General features: G+C 40.9%; 1 protein-coding gene, 1 long non-coding RNA gene and 1 other non-coding gene across 18 annotated transcripts in view; all 3 read right to left on the bottom strand.

Annotated features, from left to right (window-relative positions):
* The window catches only part of NR5A2 (nuclear receptor subfamily 5 group A member 2), a 148,151-nt gene that overhangs the window by 103,999 nt on the left and 24,065 nt on the right, over window positions 1-20,087 (bottom strand). The window lies entirely within an intron of this gene.
* On the bottom strand, window positions 10,891-16,933 carry LOC144340866 (uncharacterized). Its single transcript, XR_013417365.1, has 3 exons — window positions 16,831-16,933; window positions 14,954-15,993; window positions 10,891-12,550 (listed from the first exon to the last, which is right to left on the bottom strand). It is a non-coding gene; the product is annotated as an uncharacterized LOC144340866 (long non-coding RNA).
* On the bottom strand, window positions 17,988-18,090 carry LOC114674952 (U6 spliceosomal RNA). The gene has a single exon (XR_003726046.2). It is a non-coding gene; the product is annotated as a U6 spliceosomal RNA (small nuclear RNA).

Genomic DNA, 20,087 nt, shown 5'->3' with positions numbered 1-20,087 from the left:
AGCCAACCCACCATGAATTTATTAATCAACAGACTATAACTTTAAATTTATCTGATTGCTATATAATATGGTTAAAATATATAATAGTTAAAAATGTTTCCTGTGCTCCATAAAAAATTGCTTGCTGGAGTACAAGTTCTCTAAAAATAGTCCTAGCACCTAGGAGTTCCCTTTGAAACCAATAGGGTTTTCCAGTATTAGAAGCACCCAAAAACAGAAAAATTAATATTCCTAGATTTACTCCTGGTATTCCTTTACCTTGATTTATATAAATGAGTTAGGTCCTACCCCTTTATAAGCAATTCCTTGTGAAGATAATCATACCAAACATGAATCAATTTCCTCACTAAATCTAAGACAACAAAAGTGCATATTTTGTCAGCTTCAACCAGTATTCCATATCTATCATGTTCTTTATCACATAGTATAGATTGTTTTCATCAGAAAGTAAAGCTCAAGGTAGTTTGTGTGCATCTATTTTAAAACTGATCAATTTTTAAGACTTTCAGGAAAAAAAATCTGCTAAATATTATAATTGGTTCTGTCTCTGAGCAGAGAAATACTGAGTAACACAGGCAGTGCTGGATCCTGTGGTCCCACTGAATATCGGCTCTGCTCTTCATCACAACCTCAAAATCCACTAGAATTGAGACAATTAGGTTTTTAATCTAAAATAGCCTAGTTAGAGAAATAATTAGCAGTTAATTAGAGCATTCAATCTCAAAAGATCTCTTTTAATAAATATATTTTTGCTCTTCTGCTCTAAACCTGATCAAACCAAAACATTCAGCAAAAGTGGGAGCAATTATGTAAACATTTATTCAGTCATTCTCAATAGGGGACAATTTAACTTCTAGATTTGCCTTATACTCATGTGTAATGAAACAACAGATTTTGGGCACTGTTGTTGCTTTAAGTGCCATTTCAATGTGTTTTTACCTAGGGTTTTGTTCCAATAAAGTTGATGCTACATAAACACCTCTTAGCTCAGAAACCATTGTGAAACATTACAGCTGTGAAGCAGAGTGTTTTCAGGTCTAAACTAATTATTGATGTGTTAGTTATTTTTCTCTAACTCCTAAGGTGAAATGAGACAGGGCTGGAAGCTGTGGGAAAACCTAGAGCAAAAGCATATGAAATAATATTTTGTGGATATTAATTCCTCTCTCTGAAAGTGGTCTGGTACATTTGATTTAGAAATCAAAGAACATTAATCAAAATAGTCCTGTAAATGATTTGACCTAATCTCAAATTCTTGTTAGGCAGCCATCTGGGTGAATAATTTAAAACTAAAGAAGTCAATTGCCCTAAAAAGGATGTCTTGTAAAAGGACATACATATATATTTATATATGGAAAAATAGGTAGTTTTACGCCCATTTCAAAAGATAAATTCATTTTTACTCTCTCTTATAAAGTATTGCCAACATGCTTCTAGTATTCCCTACAGATTCTTCCAGAATTCTCCCTTTTACCTGAGAGCCTGCACACACAGACTGAAACTCTGCTATGCATCCCAACTGCTCAGGTACATACACAGGTAACTTAAACCAGCTCTCAATCAGGTTTGTGTATGTATTTGGTGGTGGGGGGAAGGGAGGTTGGAACGGATTTTTGATTAAATGTTATTATGCAGTAACAGTGAGTAATTTTTTTTTTTTTTTTTTTTTTTTGAGACAGAGTTTCACGCTGTCACCTAGGCTGGAGTGCAGTGTTGCTATCTCAGTTTACTGTAGCCTGGACCTCCTCAGCTCAAGCGATCATCCTGCCTCAGCCTCCCAAGTAACTAAGACCTCAGATGCATGTAACTACAGCTGGCTAATTTTTACATTTTTTGTAGAGACAGGGTCACTATGCTGAGACTCCTTGTCTTAGGCTCAAGTAATCCTCCTGATTTGACATCCCAAAGTGCTGGGATTACAGGTGTGAGCCACAGCACCTGGCTGATCATTTCATTTAAAATATATATTCTTGACTTATAGACGATTTAAAAATAAAAATCATCAGACACTACAGAATATGACTGGCTCATAAGATTTCTAGGCTACCTTCTCTGTTTGCCTTAACTATTTCTCAAACCAAAAGACTGAGAAAGCCCACGTCCACAGCAAATGCACAAAGGGGCTCTGCCATCCATTCATTTAACTAACATATACTGACAGCTTATTATGAACAGGAAAGTAGATGCCTGGGAAAAATTACCTAAAACCAACTGTGTACAAAACTACTACCCTGTACAATTTATATCAGTCAAACTACCTCACAAATGAAAAGTACTTAAGAATGTCACTTTATTTTTCAGGGAAAATTGGAAGTGAATAAAGATGACTTAAAAAAAACAAACTTTCCCTCAGCCTTCTAAATTTATGTTGAACTTCGAGCTCTGGAGAGCAAACTTTTCATAAAAATATCTCTAACATCCCATTTTAAAGCCAACTAGAGTTCATCTTAGAGATAACTATTCATGGATACATATGTAATATTGAGACATAATTAGAGATTATGTTTTCCAATGTTCCTCCTAATTAGTCACTTAAGAGTTCTAATCTTTTTACTTTGACATGAAGGGCAAAACTGGGTAAATAAAATCAAATAGGAAATGTAAGATAATTTAGTAGTTTTTAATGGGATTCCTTTTACAAATAGAAAAATTAAGTTTCTGCAGTATGAGGACCTCCAAAACCTTTATGACATACTTTATAATATTACCATAGGAAACCCCACATTTTCTTAATTAGATAACAGTAAAACTTGTATCTATATGCAATACTATTGCTATTTTGAATCCGAATTGTTTGGCCGAGTGTGGTGGCTCACGCCTGTAATCCCAGCACTTTGGGAGGCTGAGGTGGGTGGATCATTTGAGGTTTGAGACTGACCTTACCAATATGGTGAAACCCCGTCTCTACTAAAAATACAAAAATTAGCCAAGCATGGCAGCACGTGCCTGTAATCCGTGCTATTCGGGGCACTGAGGCAGGAGAATTACTTAACTCAGGAGGCGGAGGTTGCAGTGAGCTGAGATAGTGCCATTGCACTCCAGCCTGGGTGACAAGAGCAAAACTCCGTCTCAAAAGAAAAAAAAAAAGAAGATGAATTGTTCACAAATTCTTCATCAGAACTGAAAGAGAACTTACAGCATTTTCCATTTAAAGTTGTTTGATATACATATTAGAAATTTCTTAGGGTAAGGAGAGTGAAATTGAACTAATGGAACTATGCCTGGTATCAGCCAGTCTAGGTGAGCTTAGGAGAAGGTGGAATGCTTAAGGCCGAATAACCAGAGAGTGTGTAATGAGGCTATAAATGTTGAGCTTAGCTCAGAGAAAAATTACTTATTTAGTTTCCAGGCATGACTTTCTTGATAGTCCCTGGGTCAATGAGAAATTATTTTGAGAAAGAAAAACTCACTACAGATGTCTGGGGTTAATATTTATTTTCAGTCAATTTGGGTAGTATAGACTTAAATCCTATTTTATCAAATTTTAAAATTTCATCATCTGTGTAGGTTTCTATCTTTATTTCCACCTCCTCCTACACTAAATGATATTCTACACAAGAAATACCTTAGCAGAACTGCAAATCGGAAGCAGAAGCAGATTTACCTGAAACTAATGAGCTTCAGCTTCAGCAGCCTTTACTTGCACAGAAAATTCCACGGCTTTTTGAGGGACTCAAGCCATGTGTATGCTCCAGGTCTAATGTTTTTGTAAAATTTGCAAAAGAAAGAGATTTTTGTGGTCTTTTTCACTGAGAGCTTCCTAAATTGTATAAAATTTAGGGTCCACAAAGCTGGGATTAATCTCTGCTGCAAGTGACCACTGACTTGGGCTAATAAGTAAACTGGCAAGAAACCTTTTCAACTTCAAAGATATCAGACCAAATATTATCAATTTTTTTTTTTCAAATGACTAGAAGTAAATTAAGTAAGGTTCGAAGTAGTGGGAAACTAAGTCCTGTTGGAAGATTGGGAGACTGAAGAATTATAATAGATGAAACACTCACTGCTATTAGCAGGGTTATTGATTCTGATATGTATGACATATTTATGCTCATCTGTAATTTTGTAGATAAATCCCTGGATTTGTTTTCTAATCCAAACCCTGACACTGCTCTGCCCCAGGAGGAGAGAAGCCTTGGAAAGACTATAGCTTGGATTCTTGTGCTACTACAGAAAAGAAAGTTGAAAGAGTTCTTTAAAAAGCAACAAAGATCATTAAAGAATTGAAGATAAAGCTTACAAAAAATATTTAAAATAACTAGCAACTTTACCCTCATAAAAAGGACAACAGAGGAAAACAAATTGGGTCTATGCCAAGGCACTGATGCAAACATCAGATGAAATTCATCTATAGGTTTCATACTGAAGGAGAAAAATACCTTTAAATGTAACATTTCACACTTTAAATACAAGAAATCCAGTTTCCTAAGCTCAGAGCCAGCCTCAGAATCAGGAACGTCAAGGGAGGAAGCACTAAATGTTCTCAGCCATTATTTCTCTGCATATGTAGCCAACTGAATTTGCACACTGGTGTCTGCATAGGCGCTTAGTTTTTTTGTGTGGTTTTCAACATTTATTTTAGGTTCGGGGGTACATGTGAAGGTTTATTACCTAGGTGAACTCGTGTCATGGGGGTCTGTTGTACAGATTATTTTATCACCCAGGTATTAAGTCCAGCACCCAGTAGTTATGTTTTCTGCTCTCTCCCTCCTCCCACCCTCCAGCCCCAAGCAGACTCCAGTGTCTGTTGTTCCCCTCTTTGTGTTTGTGAGTTCTCATCATTTAGCTCCCACTTTTGTTTTTTGAGACAGAGTTTTGTTCTTGTTGCCCAGGCTGGAGTGCAATGGCGCGATCTTGGCTCAGTGCAACCTGCACCTCCCAGGTTCAAGCAATTCTCCTGCCTCAGCCTCCTGAGTAGCTGGGATTACAGGTACCTGCCACCACGCCGGGCTAATTTTGTATTTTTAGTAGAGATGGGGTTTCTCATGTTGGTTAGGCTGGTCTCGAACTCCCGACCTCAGGTGATCCACCCTCCTTGGCCTCCCAAAGTGCTGGGATTACAGGTGTGAGCCAACGTGCCCAGCCAGCTCCCACTTATAAGTGATAATATGCAGTATTTGGTTTTCTGTTCCTGCATTCATTTGCTAAGGATAATGGCCTCCAGCCCCATCCATGTTCCTGCAAAAGACATTATCTCGCTCTTTTTTATGGCTACATAGATAGGTGATCAGTCTTAGACTCCTCTGTCTTAAATACTGAAATAAATTTAGATTCCCTAATGTCTAAAGTTTTTAGGTTTTCACATAGCTGCAATTCAGCAAGTCATCATGTAAAGGGTTATGATGAAGCAAGGGGTAGCCACGTGTTCCATCTCTACTGACAGGGCCCACAGGGAATGACACGTGGTGCAGAAGGAAAGATTTAAGTTGTACATAAAAGAATGTCTTGACTACTGACAAACTTTAAAATAGATGGCAGGGGCCAGGTGTGGTGGCTCATGCCTGTAATCCCGAGGCTGAGGCGGACGGATCACTGGAGGTCGGCAGTTCGAGACCAGCCTGACCAACATGGTGAAACCCCGTCTCTACTAAAAATACAAAAATTAGCTGGGCATGGTGGTGGGTGCCTGTAATCCCAGCTACTCGGGAGGCTGAGGCAGGAGGATCACTTGAGCCCGGGAGGCAGAGGTTGCAGTGAGCCAAGATCATGCCATTGTACTCCAGCCTAGGTGACAGAGTGAGATTCCCTCTCAATAATAATAATAATAATAATAATAATAAATTAATTAATTAATTAAATAGATGGCAGGGAACGTGTAGAGGATCCCCACCCCTGAGAAATCTTTGGGAAGAGCTTGAATTTATATCTCCATGGAGTGGTTTAGCTGTGCCTTCTTAAATAAAAATAAGAATTAGAATAAATGAATAGCTCCCAAAGGTGACGTCTGAGAACTGGCTCTGGCACCTGGATCTATCTGTTTAGGGAAATTTTAGAACATGTGCATGATTTTCCCCTAGATTTTCCCCTAGATGGTCTGGTTCCCCTTCTCTACAATGGCTCCCAAAGGCTTAAGCCAAAAACCTGAGTCCACCTGCCTCATCTTCTCTCAAAGTCCTTTTGGCAAATTCTGTCAGCTTTACCTCAACATATATCCTGGGTCCATCAACTTCTCCCCCATCTCCATTCTCATGCCCTGACCTAAGCCACCATCTTTCCATCTCTCCCCTGGGCTTGACACATACTGGATATTTAATTAACGTATGTTGAATTAATAAATATATGAATGGATGAACAATTCATTAGTTCTGGGGTGGAACTTGGGAATATGTAATTTTAAAAAGCTAGTGTGGAATCACTTTAGGCACACTGGGCTAGATTGCCCCCTCAATGTGTGCATATACTGGAAGGATGATTTGGTGTCATTAAAATAATAACTATGAAATAATCCGCAATAAATCAGTTCTAGGTTAAAAAGAAAAACTTGGCTGGGCATGTAATCCCAACACTTTGGAAGGCCAAAGCGGTGGATCACCTGAGGTCAGGAGTTCGAGATCAGCCTGGCTAACATGGTGAAATCCCGTCTCTACTAAAAATACAAAAGTTAACTGGGCGTGGTGGTGCACACCTATAGTCCCAGCTACTCAGGAAGCTGAGACTAGAGAATCGCTTGAACCCAGGCAGAGGTTGCAGTGAGCCAAGATTGCACCACTGTACTCCAGCCTGGGGGACAGAGTGAGACTCTGTCTCAAAAAAATAAATAAAAATTGAAATTAAAAAAGAAAAAGAAAACTTTCTGGTCAAAAAGAATGTTATACTGAAGAAATCTGAAGGCTGGGCATGGTGGCTCATGCCTGTATCCCCAACACTTTGGGAGGCTGAGGCAGAAGAATTGCTTGAGCCTAGGAGTTTGAGACTAGCCTGGGCAACATAGCTAGGCCCCATATCTACAATAAATAAATACATAATTTTTAAAACATTACATTTGTTTAAATTAAATATGAAACAAGGACTAGGACCTCAAATACATACATGTCATCAATAACCAAAATTTACCTAGAGGAAAAAGGTCTGTTGGAGACAGTGACAAAAATAACCAAGCACATAAAAGATACCAACTCCTTTAGTATGAGTTTAGATAGTAAATTAAAAACAAAACAATATCGAAATACACTTTCAGCTAAATGCTGGCAATTAAGGGAAATCCTATACCAGGACCGAAATCATGACATTATGTGGCAGGCATATGTCCCTGGTACATTTTCAATCCTTCTGGCCCCCAATGCTTAAGTTTTTCCAGTGGCTCCCCTTTGCCCTGAATAAAATCCGTATGAGAACCGTATATATAAATGATCTGCTCACCTGTCCAGCTTTACCTCTTGCCCCTTCCCTACCTTTGACCTTCCAGCCATAGGAATTACTTGAAGTTTCCAAGAAGTGCAATGCCAATGCCTCTTTTTTTTAACATGAGCTGTTCTCTCCTAGTGATGCTTTCCTGAACCCTCCCTTACTCCCACCTTGTTGTCTATAAGAATTAAGTTGTACTTTCCAGTTCAAACATAATCTTAAACATAGCTGGGGCTATTTGTGTGCTGTCATAACCAAGTTTTTGCACAAGATTTCAGGGTCAGAGTTTGCCATTGTGTTTAGTGCTGCATCAATGTCAGGAGGGGTTCCACTTTGAGAAAACTGCCATGGAGACTTGTAAAGTGAAGACAGCTTCCATCTATTTTTTTTTTTTTTTTTGAAATGGAGTCTCGCTCTGTCCCCTAGGCTGGAGTGCAATGGGTGATCTTGGTTCACTGTAACCTCCACCTCCCAGGTTCAAGCAATTCTCCTGCCTCAGACTCCTGAGTAGCTGGGATTACAGGCATGAGCCACCACACCCAGCTACGTCCTGTATTTTTAGTACAGATGGGGTTTTGCCATGTTCGCCAGGCTGGTCTTGAACTCCTGACCTCAGGTGATCCTCCTGCCTTGGCCTCCCAAAGTGCTGGGATTACAGCACTTGATTCTGTTATATCTCCAGCAATTTAGCATACGGACTGACACACAATACAAATTTGATAAATGTTTGATGAATGTGTGAGTGAATAAATGAATATGTGAATAAAATCTGACTCTGGCCTGATCCTAGGTCAGGACTACCCATTTATGGCTGAAATGTTTTAGGGGCAGCTTTGAGAGTGTGATTCAACAATAAAGAAAAATACTACACCCCAGTAAAACGCAGGTGTAATGTGTTTTGATCTTTTCAAAAGCTAAAAATCGCAGTTGGACCCTTCCAAATATGACTGAAATGAAGTTATGTTTACTAGATTGTAACACTTCATTGATAAAATCATGAAAGCAATTCTCAATGGTCAAATAAAACTCCTTCAATAACACTCATAAGCAGGAATACCAACAGATGAGTGCAATATAGTAATGCTTTTAGGCCAGGCACAGTGGCTCACGCCTATAATTACAGCACTTTGGGAGTGGTGGGTGGATCACAAGGTCAGGAGTTCGAGACCAGCCTGACCAAATGGTGAAACCCCATCTCTACTAAAAATACAAAAATTAGGCTGGGCGTGGTGGCTCACATCTGTAATCCCAGCACTTTGGGAGGCTGAGGCAGGCGGATCATGAGGTCAGGAGCTCGAGACCAGCCTGACCAACATGGTAAAACACTGTTTCCACTAAAAAAAACAAAAATTAGCTGGGCATGGTGGCATGCGCCTGTAATCTCAGCTACTCAGGAGGCTGAGGCAGGAGAATTGCTTGAACATGGGAGGCAGGGGTTGCAGTGAGCCGAGATCGCGACACTGCACTCCAGCCTGGGTGACAGAACAAGACTCTATCTCAAAAAAAAAAAAAAAAAACCAAAAGTGAACCAGGGCCATTGTTTACACTGCAGATATCTGATGTTACTTGAACTGAGTGTTAATAGCAATATTGCTGTTATTGCACTCAGGTGTCTTCCCCCAACCTTAATTTACGTGCCAAACAGATCCATAATTTTTTTCTCCAAAGCTGGAGCAAGAATCAATTAAAGTACATAATAATGTGTTAACTAGCTAATACAGCAGTTAACATTAAGGGGCATTTCAAGCCTCTGAGTTTTTAGCAGTAGAGCTTTTCTTTCATTTGCTCTGTAAGATCTATAATTGAAAGAATACCATGAGAGATGCCTTTCATCAGCTCCGCGAGTTACATTTCCTGCTTTGATAACTGTACAAGGAAAATCTAAGGCACTTCAAGCTCCCCAATTACGTTTGATTAGCTAGTCAAAATAATATAACAGCTTTTCATCACCCAAAGGAAAACTTTTGAAGAATTCTATTGCCAACACTTCTGCACAAACACTAATCTATATCATTATTTTATAAGGGGAAATGTAATATTTAGTAAGTTTTTTAAAAATTAGGCAACAAGTAAAGCCTCTTATTCATCACAACTTTAGATCAAAAAGGCACACAACTGTGATGATAAGATGTGTGGTAAAGAAGCATTTGTAGCAGTTTCAGAGTCCACAGGATACAGTGATCAAAATGAAACAACAGGCCTTAGAATGAGCCAACATTTCAGAGAATGTGTGTGAAAACAGGATATGCACTCCAAACACTGTGATACACACACACAGACACAGATACACACACACACACACATACACAATCTGCCAGGGAGACTTATTTGGGACCCGGAACTTGTGCATGCAGGTAACTGTTTTCTAGCAAATGAATATGAGTGTGCCTATATGAAAATAAGGAACACTAAGAAGTCATTTAAAACATTATTCTGAGAATTTTCAGGTTATTGACAGTATCTACAGAATGTTGCTTAAAAGTAAAGCAAAGATGTCTACATATTGCCTTTACCATTGATAAATCTGTATCTGTCCTTTAAGTCTTGAGCACATTAATTCAACATGTATCCAGTGTCTACCACGGGTCATTCTCATAAAAATATGTTTTTAATTTAAATGAAATAATTATCCTGCTCTCTCAGGTAAAACATGCTATAAACAGCATGTAGACATGTGATAGTCAATTCATAGGAGGTGGTTCTGTTGTAGCATTTAATAACGAACACTACTAAACCACTGATGAAAGGCCAGTTACATCCGTGCTACCAAGATGAAAGACAAAGACCAGGACCTTAAGATCTCAGGTTGCATTTCACCTTTGCGAGGCTTTTATTGCACAATAAATGATAGAATTTAGACCTATTGGCCAATTACTCCATCTGTCATGTAAAGAAATGATATTCTTACAGAATTAGAAGCTGGATCAAGTTTGGTTGTAAAGTTATCCCGGGTTGGGTGCGGTGGCTCACGCCGGTAATCCCAGCACTTTGGGAGGCGGAGGTGGGCGATCACCTGAGGTCAGGAGTTCGAGACCAGCCTGACCAATATGGAGAAACCTTGTCTCTACTAAAAATACAAAATTAGCCAGGTGTGACAGCACATGCCTATAATCCCAGCTACTTTGGAGGTTGAAGCAGGAGAATCGCTTGAACCCAGGAGGCAGAGGTTGCAGTGAGCTGAGATCACACCATTACACTCCAGCATGGGCAACAAGAGCAAAACCCTGTCTCCAAAAAAAAAAAAGTTAATCCCGAATGTTGTGCACTCTGAGTGACACTGACATTTCCAAATATTCAAAATAATGTGGTTTTCTGTTAGTTGTCTGAGAGAAATGATAAGGCAGCATTTCAACAAGTCCTGGGTACTTCAGACTTATTATTTATTTATTTATTTATTTGAGACAGAGTTTCACTCTGTCGGCCAGGCTAGAGCACAGTGGCACAATCTTGGCTCACTGCAACCTCCGCCTCCTGGGTTCAAGCAATTCTCCTGCCTCAGCCTCCTGAGTAGCTGGGATTATGGTGCCCACCAACATGCCAGGCTAATTTTCTTTTTTTTGTTGTTTGTTTTAGTAGAGACGGGGTTTCACCATCTTGGCCAGGCTGGTCTCGAACTCCTGACCTCGTGATCCACCTGCCTTGGCCTCCCAAAGTGTTGGGATTATAGGCATGAGCCACCGCACCCGGCCCAGACTTAATTCTTCTTGTCAAAGCTTTTGGCTATTTCTTCCCAGGACATAGTACTTGAAGAATTCATAGAATTGGTCCTGGTAGGTCAAGAACATAGCATGTGAAAATTATTTCCAAGGAGGAAGTTAAAGGTGAAGAAGACACTGGTGACCATCTGTGGGACTGTGTGGAGACATGGTTAAAAGACTGAAGTAGAACAGCCTTGTCATGGACAGAAACCCTTACACCTATTTAAAAAGCAGGGATTTTCAAGTTGCTTTTGCATTGACTTCATGGGATTTATGCATACTCACCTTGCTAAGCCTGCAGCCCCAGTATTCTGTCCTGCCCATACCCATCCAAGCTGAGCAGCTACTTTCTCTGCACCCACCCTTGGAAAATGCCACTGTGTGGAAGTCACCTGGCACAGTGGAAGGACAGATATAAATCCTATTATCATTAACTGCAGCCCATCTCTGGGGTCTATTTAACCATTTCTCTTGCCTGCTCCACCCATTCTCAGACTTGTAGGGAATGAGTTGCCTTCCTTGCTCAACCACATCTCACCTGAAGGGTAAATGCAGATACAGCTGAGGACAGAGTAATACCTAAGGGTGCTTCTTGAGGTATAAGAAGGAAAGGAAAAATAGTTAATTAAGAAAAGAAAAAAGCAAATTGGGATGGAAGAAAAGTGGACAAGGAGGACAGAAGAGAAGATAAAGAAAATGATGTACAAGGTTAGTATCCCCCATGGAGCCAGCCAAGGTGCCCATGCCACTGGCTGCCTGATTTTAGCCTACTATATGGAGAGGACACAGGTGTACAGGGGAGTTAGGTTTTAAGTATCAGACATTCAAGAAATACCTAGCTGCTAGGTTAGGTGATGTGGTTTATGTCATTTTTGTTGTTCTTGGCTGTGGGTGGTTTTCTTGGGTTAGAGCTTAATGTCTTTAGCATGAAGAATAGTTTAAATGGCCAATTTCCATGGAGCCATTCTACAAATAGATGTTGAACTCTCAAAGATTTGTATGATCTACTTCCCAAGGTACAGAAGAATAAGTCAGAGCAAAATCATTCTTTATTTATCCTGGAAAATAAAAAAGATCTATTTTACCTTATAGGTTCAGAGGGCAAAGTCCTTCAAAAGTGTGTTGAGGGATGTCACATATGAGTCATGTTTTCTGTGTGTGGTTTTCTTTTTTTAACCCATTCTGTGACTTTGTATGACAGTGTGCTGAGAGGGAGCCGGGGGCTCAGGCTCAGTGGGCTCTACCTCCCCCACACTGAGGAAGTAACACTGGCAGCTTTTCCATAAGATCTCTGAGCAATCTGTGTGCCTGCTGGGGAAGCATAAGTACTGGAATAAGCAGGGACCCTAATTATTCTCAGCAAACAAGCATGCGGCTACTTCTAGGCAGACAAGCTGACAAAACTGCTTCTACCGATTGTTCAGTAGGAACCGGTGCTGAGCACCGAGAGGTTGGAGGAGGTAAGGTAAGCCTACCCAGGTATTCACAAGCTGGGGAGGACCACACTGCTGCTGCATACCTGACTGCCTCATTCTGTGCCCCTCCAATTACATATAGCCTGGTTTTGCAAAAGGAGGCTTAAGTTTCTGCAACCAACAGCAAGACCCTGTTCCTGTTCTGATGGGGACGTAATGAATTATTTTGTCTTCAGTTTCCCACGACGGTCTCCTTTTTTTTTTTTTAAAAAAGATAAAGTCTCACTCTGCCACCCAGGCTGGAGTGCAGTAGTGCGATCTCGGCTCACTGCAACCTCTGCCTCCTGAGGTCAAGTGATTCTCCTGCCTCAGCCTCCCAGGTAGCTGAGATTACAGGCAAGCGTCACCACACCTGGCTAATTTTTGTATTTTTTGTAGAGAAGGGGTTTCACCATGTTGGCCAGGCTGATCTCAAACTCCTGACCTCATGTGATCCTCCCACCTCGGCCTCCTAAAGTGCTGGGATCACAGGCATGAGCCACCGTGCCTGGTTGGGCCTCCTCTAGTTAAAAAAAAAAAAAAAAATCCCGGCCCAGCGCGGTGGTTCATGCTTATAATCCCAGCACTTTGGGAGGCCGAGGCAGGTGGATCACCTGAGGTCAAGAGTTGAAGACCAGCCTGGTCAACGTGGTGAAACCCCATCTCTACTAAAAATACAAAAATTAGATGGGCATGGTGGCATGTGCCTGTAATCTCAGCAACTTGGGAGGTTGATGCAGGAGAATCGCTTGAACCTGGGAGGCAGAGGTTGCAGTGAGCTGAGATCGCGACACTGCACTCCTGCCTGGGCAACAGAGTGAGACTCTGTCTCAAAAACAAAAACAAAAACAAAACAAAAAACCAGCATAACAAATGTATGTATCTTTGGGTAAATTTATGAAAAACCACTCTCTTCAGTAAAAAACAATACGAGTCCTTTAAGACCTGTTGGAATATGATACAGAGGTGAGCATATTGATAATGGCAATTATCAATTATAAAGTATTTTATATATCCTGCTCTTTCAGGTAAAACATCCTGTAAACAGGGCATTTAGACATGTGATAGTCAATTCATAGGAGATGGTTCTGTTGTAGGCTTTAAAAAACAACACTACTGAACCACTGATGAAAGGCCAGTTACCTCCATGCTTCCAAAATGAAAGACAGAGACCAGGACCAAAAAAATGTATATGGCAGTTCTTTGTAAACAGTCAAGTACTTTACTGAAAGTACAATTTGGTTGAGCATGGTGGCTCACACCTGTAATCCCAGCACTTTGGGAAGCTGAGACGGTGGATCATCTGAGGTCAGGAGTTTGAGACCAGCCTGGCCAACATAGTGAAACATCGTTTCTACTGATAATACAAAAATTAGCCAGGCACGGTGGCGCACACCTGTAATCCCAGCTACTTGGGAGGCTGAGGCAGAAGAATTGCTTGAATGCAGGAGAATTGCTTGAACCCAGGAGGCAGAGGTTGCAGTGAGCCAAGATCACACCATTGCACTCCAGCCCAGGTGACAAGAGTGAAACTCCATCTCAAAAAAAAAAGAGAAAGAAAGAAAGTACAATTACGGCCAGGTGAAGTGGCTCATGCCCGAAATCCCAGCACTTTGGGAGGCCGATGCAGGCAGATCACCCTGAGGTCAGGAGTTCGAGACCAGCCTGGCCAACATGGCGAAACCCCATCTCTACTAAAAATACAAAAATTAGATGGGCGTGGTGATGCCTGCCTGTAATCCCAGCTACTCAGGAGGCTGAGGCAGGCGAATCACTTGAACGCAGGAGGCGGAGGTTGCCGTGAGCCAAGACCGTGCCACTGCACTCCAGCCTGGGTGACAGAGTGAGACCCTGTCTAAAAAAAAAAAAAAAATTGATTTAACAAACTTTTACTAATAAATTAACTTGACATTGCTATGGGTCATTATGACTGATGGACGTATCCTCTACAGAGAATGTTATATGAGAGCGATGGTCTTTTACTCCTACTCTGACCAAATGACCATACACTGTGCTCACATCATAGGACTGTCCTAAAGATCAAACTAGAAAATGGCCTGAAAGCATCTAGCACTAGAGCAGGTGCTTAGTGGGTGCCCAAGAAAAGTTACTTCTCTTCTCCTTTACCATATGACCTTGAGCAGAGCAAGGAAAATGTTCACGTCTGTACCATTTTCCAACAGGCCTTAAAGGACTTATATTACTGAAGAGAATGGTTTTTCATAAATTGACCCAAAGATATGTAAATTCATTATGTTTTCTTTTGTGTAATTAGAGAAGGTCATCATAGGAAACTGAATACAAAATAATTCAGTACATCCTTATCAGAATAGGAATAAGGGCTTGCTCTTGGCTGCCGAGGCTTAAGTCTCAGTTTGCAAAACCAGGCTATATTGAACTGGAGGGGCACAGAATGAGGCAGTCAGGTGCGCAGTAGCAGTGTGGTCCTACTCTCACTGTTCAGATTCAGACACCTGATGATGGTCAAGCTAGTTAAACATGGATTTCTTGGGTGTGCCTCGCTATTCTCATGTTCTCCCCATGGTTCCAGTAGATAACATACAAGTTAATACGAACAGGAAGCTCATAAGGCATGTGAACAAGCAGACCCAGTGTGAAGTTACGATCATCACTACTCTCTTACCAAATATCCCAGTGCCCCATGGAGGATATGTTTCCATGGAAACTCTTAGTGCTCAACTATGCTGAAACCAAGCTTCAGGGAGCTTAAACTGAGTCTACAGTTTGTAAATGTATACTCAACAAATAAAGCAAATTTACTTATTTTTAAAAGTATCAAAAACAACTCTAAGGACAAAAACAGATCAGGATTGGCAGGGACTGGGATGGGGAGAGGAGCTTATTACAAAGCGACACGGGGTAATTTTAAAGTGGGAAAGAGTTGTTCTATTATTTGTACATTAAAAACAGTAAATTTTAGGGAAAGTAAATTTTATCTTAGTAGAAGTAACTATTGTATGGGAGTTTTGAGGTGACTGGTGTACTTTCAAGATATCCCGGTAAAGAACAACACATATCCCCATAGTAAATGGGCATGTTCCACTGCCCCATGACAGGCATTGACTGAGAAGAGCTGATTCTTTCAGTGAACTGTGAGCAAGAAGAAAGCTCAGAAGAAAGCAAGAAGAAAGATAATGGCTTTCTGAGTCTACAACAGACACATGCAATATACATATATAAGCAAGAAAGGCTGAAATAACATAAATTCTCATCCAACACTGTCAGCCACACCAAAGCCTTCTGTTTCAGGTCTGCTTGGAAAAAGGTATAAAAGCAGATGCCTAACACCTTAAGACACCTTAGAGACCATGTATCAAACCTGCTGATTGCAACATTCTCTCCAAATTCACAAAGACAGAACACTTTTTTTGTTTTTGTTTTTGAAACGGAGTCTCGCTCTGTCACCCACGCTGGAGTGCAGTGACCCGATCTCGGCTCACTGCAAGCTCCGCCTCCCGGGTTCTCACGCCATTCTCCTGCCTCAGCCTCCTGAGTAGCTGGGACTACAGGCGCCGGCCACCAAGCCCGGCTAATTTTTGTATTTTTAGCAGAGATGGGGTTTCACCGTGTTAGCCAGAATGGTCTTGATCTCCTGACCTTGTGATCCACCCACCTCTGCCTCCCAAAGTGCTAGGATTACAGGCGTGAGCCACCGCGCCCGGCCAACACTTTGATATCTACTTTCAGCGGAAGAAACACTAGTTTTATCATTTCCTTGTAAACCTATGCAGGTTCAATTTATTTCATTCTGGTAACTTTGTGATGAGTATGAGAACTGGCAATAGATGGCTTAATGTGCCTTGAGATAAAATTTTGATTGGAAAATATTCATTGAAAAATTTAACTGGAAAACAAACTTTAATGTTTATTTTCTTTGTGTCATCCTTGTGCTTCCCAGATTAGCTACTTTGCATCCAGAGAAGTGAAAACAAAGATAAGCAAAGTGGCTATCATTCTGTGACATCACAGTCAATGAGGAGTGCTGGTGTTGGACCCATGATTCCCGACCACAACTCTCAGGAAAAGGCAAAGGAGAGTCACATGGCAAGTAACTGTGGTAGACACCGAGCAGGATCCTCTCTCTCAGTTTCTCTTTCTCTCCCATAGAAAAGTAGGGCTGGCCGGGCACAATGGTTCATGCCTGTAAACTTTGGGATGCCGAGGCGGGTGGATCACCTGAGGTCAGGAGTTTGAGACCAGCCTGACCAACATGGAGAAACCCCATCTCTCCTAAAAAATACAAAAATAAGCCAGGCGTGGTGGTGGGTGCTATTCAGCTACTCGGGAGGCTGAGGCAGGAGAATCACTTGAACCTGGGAGGCAGAGGTTGCAGTGAGCTGAGATCGCACCATTGCACTCTAGGCTGGGCAGCAAGAGCAAAACTCCATCTCAAAAAAAAAAAAAAAAAAAAAAAAGGAGGGCTGCCAAGTACAGTGGGTTATGCCTGTAATTCCAGCGCTTTGGGAGGCTGACGTGAGAGTATCACCTGAACCCAGGAGTTCCAGACCAGTCTGGGCAACATCACAAGACCCCATCTCTACAAAAAATAAAAAATTAGCCAGCATGGTTGCACGCACCTGTGGTCCCAGCTATTTGGGAAGCTAAAGTGGGAAGATGGCTTGAGACCACAAGGTCAAGGCTGCAGTGAGCTATGATCATGCCACTGCACTCCAGCCTGGGCAAAAGAGAGACATTCTGTCTTAAAAAAAAAAAAAAAAAAAAAAAAAAGTAGGGCTAATTAAATTTACAAAAGAATATAGCTTAAAATTGGGGCAGAGTCAATAAAGTCTAAGATTACAGGCCTGTATTGGGAAAGGTAACTGTGATTTAGGAAAAAGGATCTAGAAGGTTAAAAATAAATAAATAACGCTGCTCAAATAGCTTCTATAATGGGCTAGAGAAAAAAGGAGGTTTGCTCCTCCCTTGTGCCCTCGCTTTAGATAAAGCTACACTTAAAAACTGACTTCAGCATGGCTGCTAAATTCCTTTGGCACAAACTCCCTGAGTCTCTGAGACCTATTTTCCACAGAAATGCTAGTTGGGAGCTTCAGTCAGGATTAATTTAGATTTTTTTAAATACTTACATGTATCAGAATCATTCATCGAGGGGAAGTTCTGATATATCCATTCCCAGAATTCTCTTAAGACATCTGGTCTCATTAGAAGATCAAATAGATCCTCCAGATTCATTAGCTGTTTAACAAAGTGGGAATTATTTTCTCACTGCTCTTGTGTTTGTGAGATATTCAAGACACAGGTGGAAAAAAATAACAGAAAAAAAAAGTCAATCTTCTTGACTCACAAGGACAGCTCTTTCAGCAGAATACAAAAGTCTGGAATTAGCTCTTAATTTCTAAAAACACAAGGAAACAGCCAAGAGCATAGGTCACTTAACAGATTTGGTTTAAAGATCAGAAAATTTTATAATTAGTGGTTCACCTATCACCCGGTTACAATCCTGTGTTCTCTTTTTTTTATGGACAGTTTCATGAATGCGCGTGTCATCTTTGTGCAGGGGGTCATGCTAATATCTGTATCTTTCCAATTTTATTGTATGTTCCACCAAAGTGAGCACCCTGCATTCTCTTTCTGCTATCTCAACAAGCATACATAACAAGAAACCTATACTGAACATGCCCAGCCTCTGGTAGAGCACAGGATATAATCCTGTTTGGCTGCTTTAACTGCAGAGCACAGCCCATATGCTGTCACTGAACCAGATTCTCCAGGAGAGTAAACTATCCACAGAGGGTAAGGCACTAGAGAATGCTTCAGAAACTCTTTCAAGGCCCAGAAGTGCTGAATCCACTGTACTGAATGATACCCCAGGGGCCTGAAAGAATTATCGTAGCTTTTTTAAGTGTCTCATTTCACTCCCAGGGGGTCATCTGGACTCAGGGAAAATCTGTCTCACTGATTATTGGTGATTTGGTAATTGGATGGTAGTGATGGACTTCTGATAACCTCGAGATTTGCTTTAGCTTCACTGGCAAAGGACTGTTTTTTTTTGGAGTCAAAGGTTACACTGTCTATTTGTGTGTGTGTGTGTGTGTGTGTGTGTGTGTGTGTGTGTGTGTGTGCGCGCGCGCGCACGCGCGCGCGCACGCGCACTGGGGGGGATGAGGGAATGCACACAAGAGGACTGCTTCTTTGAACCTGAATCTACCAGTCCCAGTTCTGCCATTCAGTAGCTGTATAATCCTAGGCAGATTATATTCCCTTCTGCCTCAGTTTCTTCATATGTAAAAAGAAGTGGGGTCAAATGATCTCAAACATCTCTTCTAGTTCTGAAAAACCTTGTGATTTCTAGGCAATAAGTATCTTTTGATGCACATCTGCTGTTGCAAAAGCTACAAGTTTCAGAGTATTAATTTCATCTTTCTCAAGCCATTATTTTGGATGAAGACCAGAATTGTCCTTTATAAGTGTGTTAAAAAAACAGAGCAGCTCACTTATATGTGTCCTCTACCCTTTTCGCTTTCATCTTCCAGCTCTGAAATTCCATGGTTTCTATGAGAGTTGGCGAGTTGTAATTTCCTCTTTTTCATTCCAATATTTTGAATGAAAACCAGAATATCTTTTTTTACACCTTGTAGATGTATAGAAAAACAAAACAACCCACCAAATTTCCTGGCCCTACTGTTCCCTTAACTAGCAAACAAATGAAATCGGTATTCTCTTTTTTTCCTACATGGTAGAGAGTGTAATTTGTCCTGAGAGAGTGAGCAAGAGGTCATTTCAAAATTGCCTAATTAGGAGCAAATATGTGACTTTTCATCTTTGGGTTTTAGAGGTATAAAAAAACTGTCCAATAAGTATATCACTTGATAGGTAATTTGCTGTGAAGTTACCAAGAAAAGGACAGATATTTAATGAATAAGACAGGCACAATGGCTCCTGTCTGTAATCCCAGCACTTTGGAAAGCCAAGGCAGGAGGATTGCTTGAGCCCAGGAGTTTAAGACTAGCCTGGGCAACATAGTGAGACCCCTGTCTCTACAAAAATAATTAAAATCAAATTGAAAAAAAAAAGAGCATTTATCTTCCTAAATGGTATTTTTAAATTACAACCTTTACAGAAAGATAGGGTGGGGACTCAGACTGTGGGTTTCAAGGATGTCTTATAGGCCATGCCAGGAGGAAGAGACCTTTTTTTCAGAGTTATTATCCTTAATCGTAGCAGGTAGGCAATGCCAATGGATGGCCGATAAAACCTCCTCTACAGCAGCAAGGTTTCCTGCAGGTCATGCCTCATTAATGGGCCATGAAATCAATTTAGTGAGTCGTGACCAGAATTTTGTAAAAAACAAAAAATAAATTAGACTAAATTAGAATACATAGAAAACATCAGAGTGCATCACTTGTAGGTTATGTACTATCTGGTGAAACTTTGGTTTAGTTGTGTGTATGTGTCTGGGTGTTTGTGCATCTCTGTGTGTGTGCGCCCGTGTGATGTGTTTGGTATGCTATGTCCCACCCACCGTAAAATACATTTCCTACTGCGGGTCACGGTTAAAAAATTTGAAAGCCACAGCCCTACAGATGTCTCAAGGTTGGCTTCAAATGAGTTG

Source organism: Macaca mulatta, chromosome 1 (assembly GCF_049350105.2).
Source record: "Macaca mulatta isolate MMU2019108-1 chromosome 1, T2T-MMU8v2.0, whole genome shotgun sequence".
NCBI lineage: Eukaryota > Metazoa > Chordata > Mammalia > Primates > Cercopithecidae > Macaca > Macaca mulatta.
This window is presented reverse-complemented; position numbering and strand designations above follow the sequence as displayed.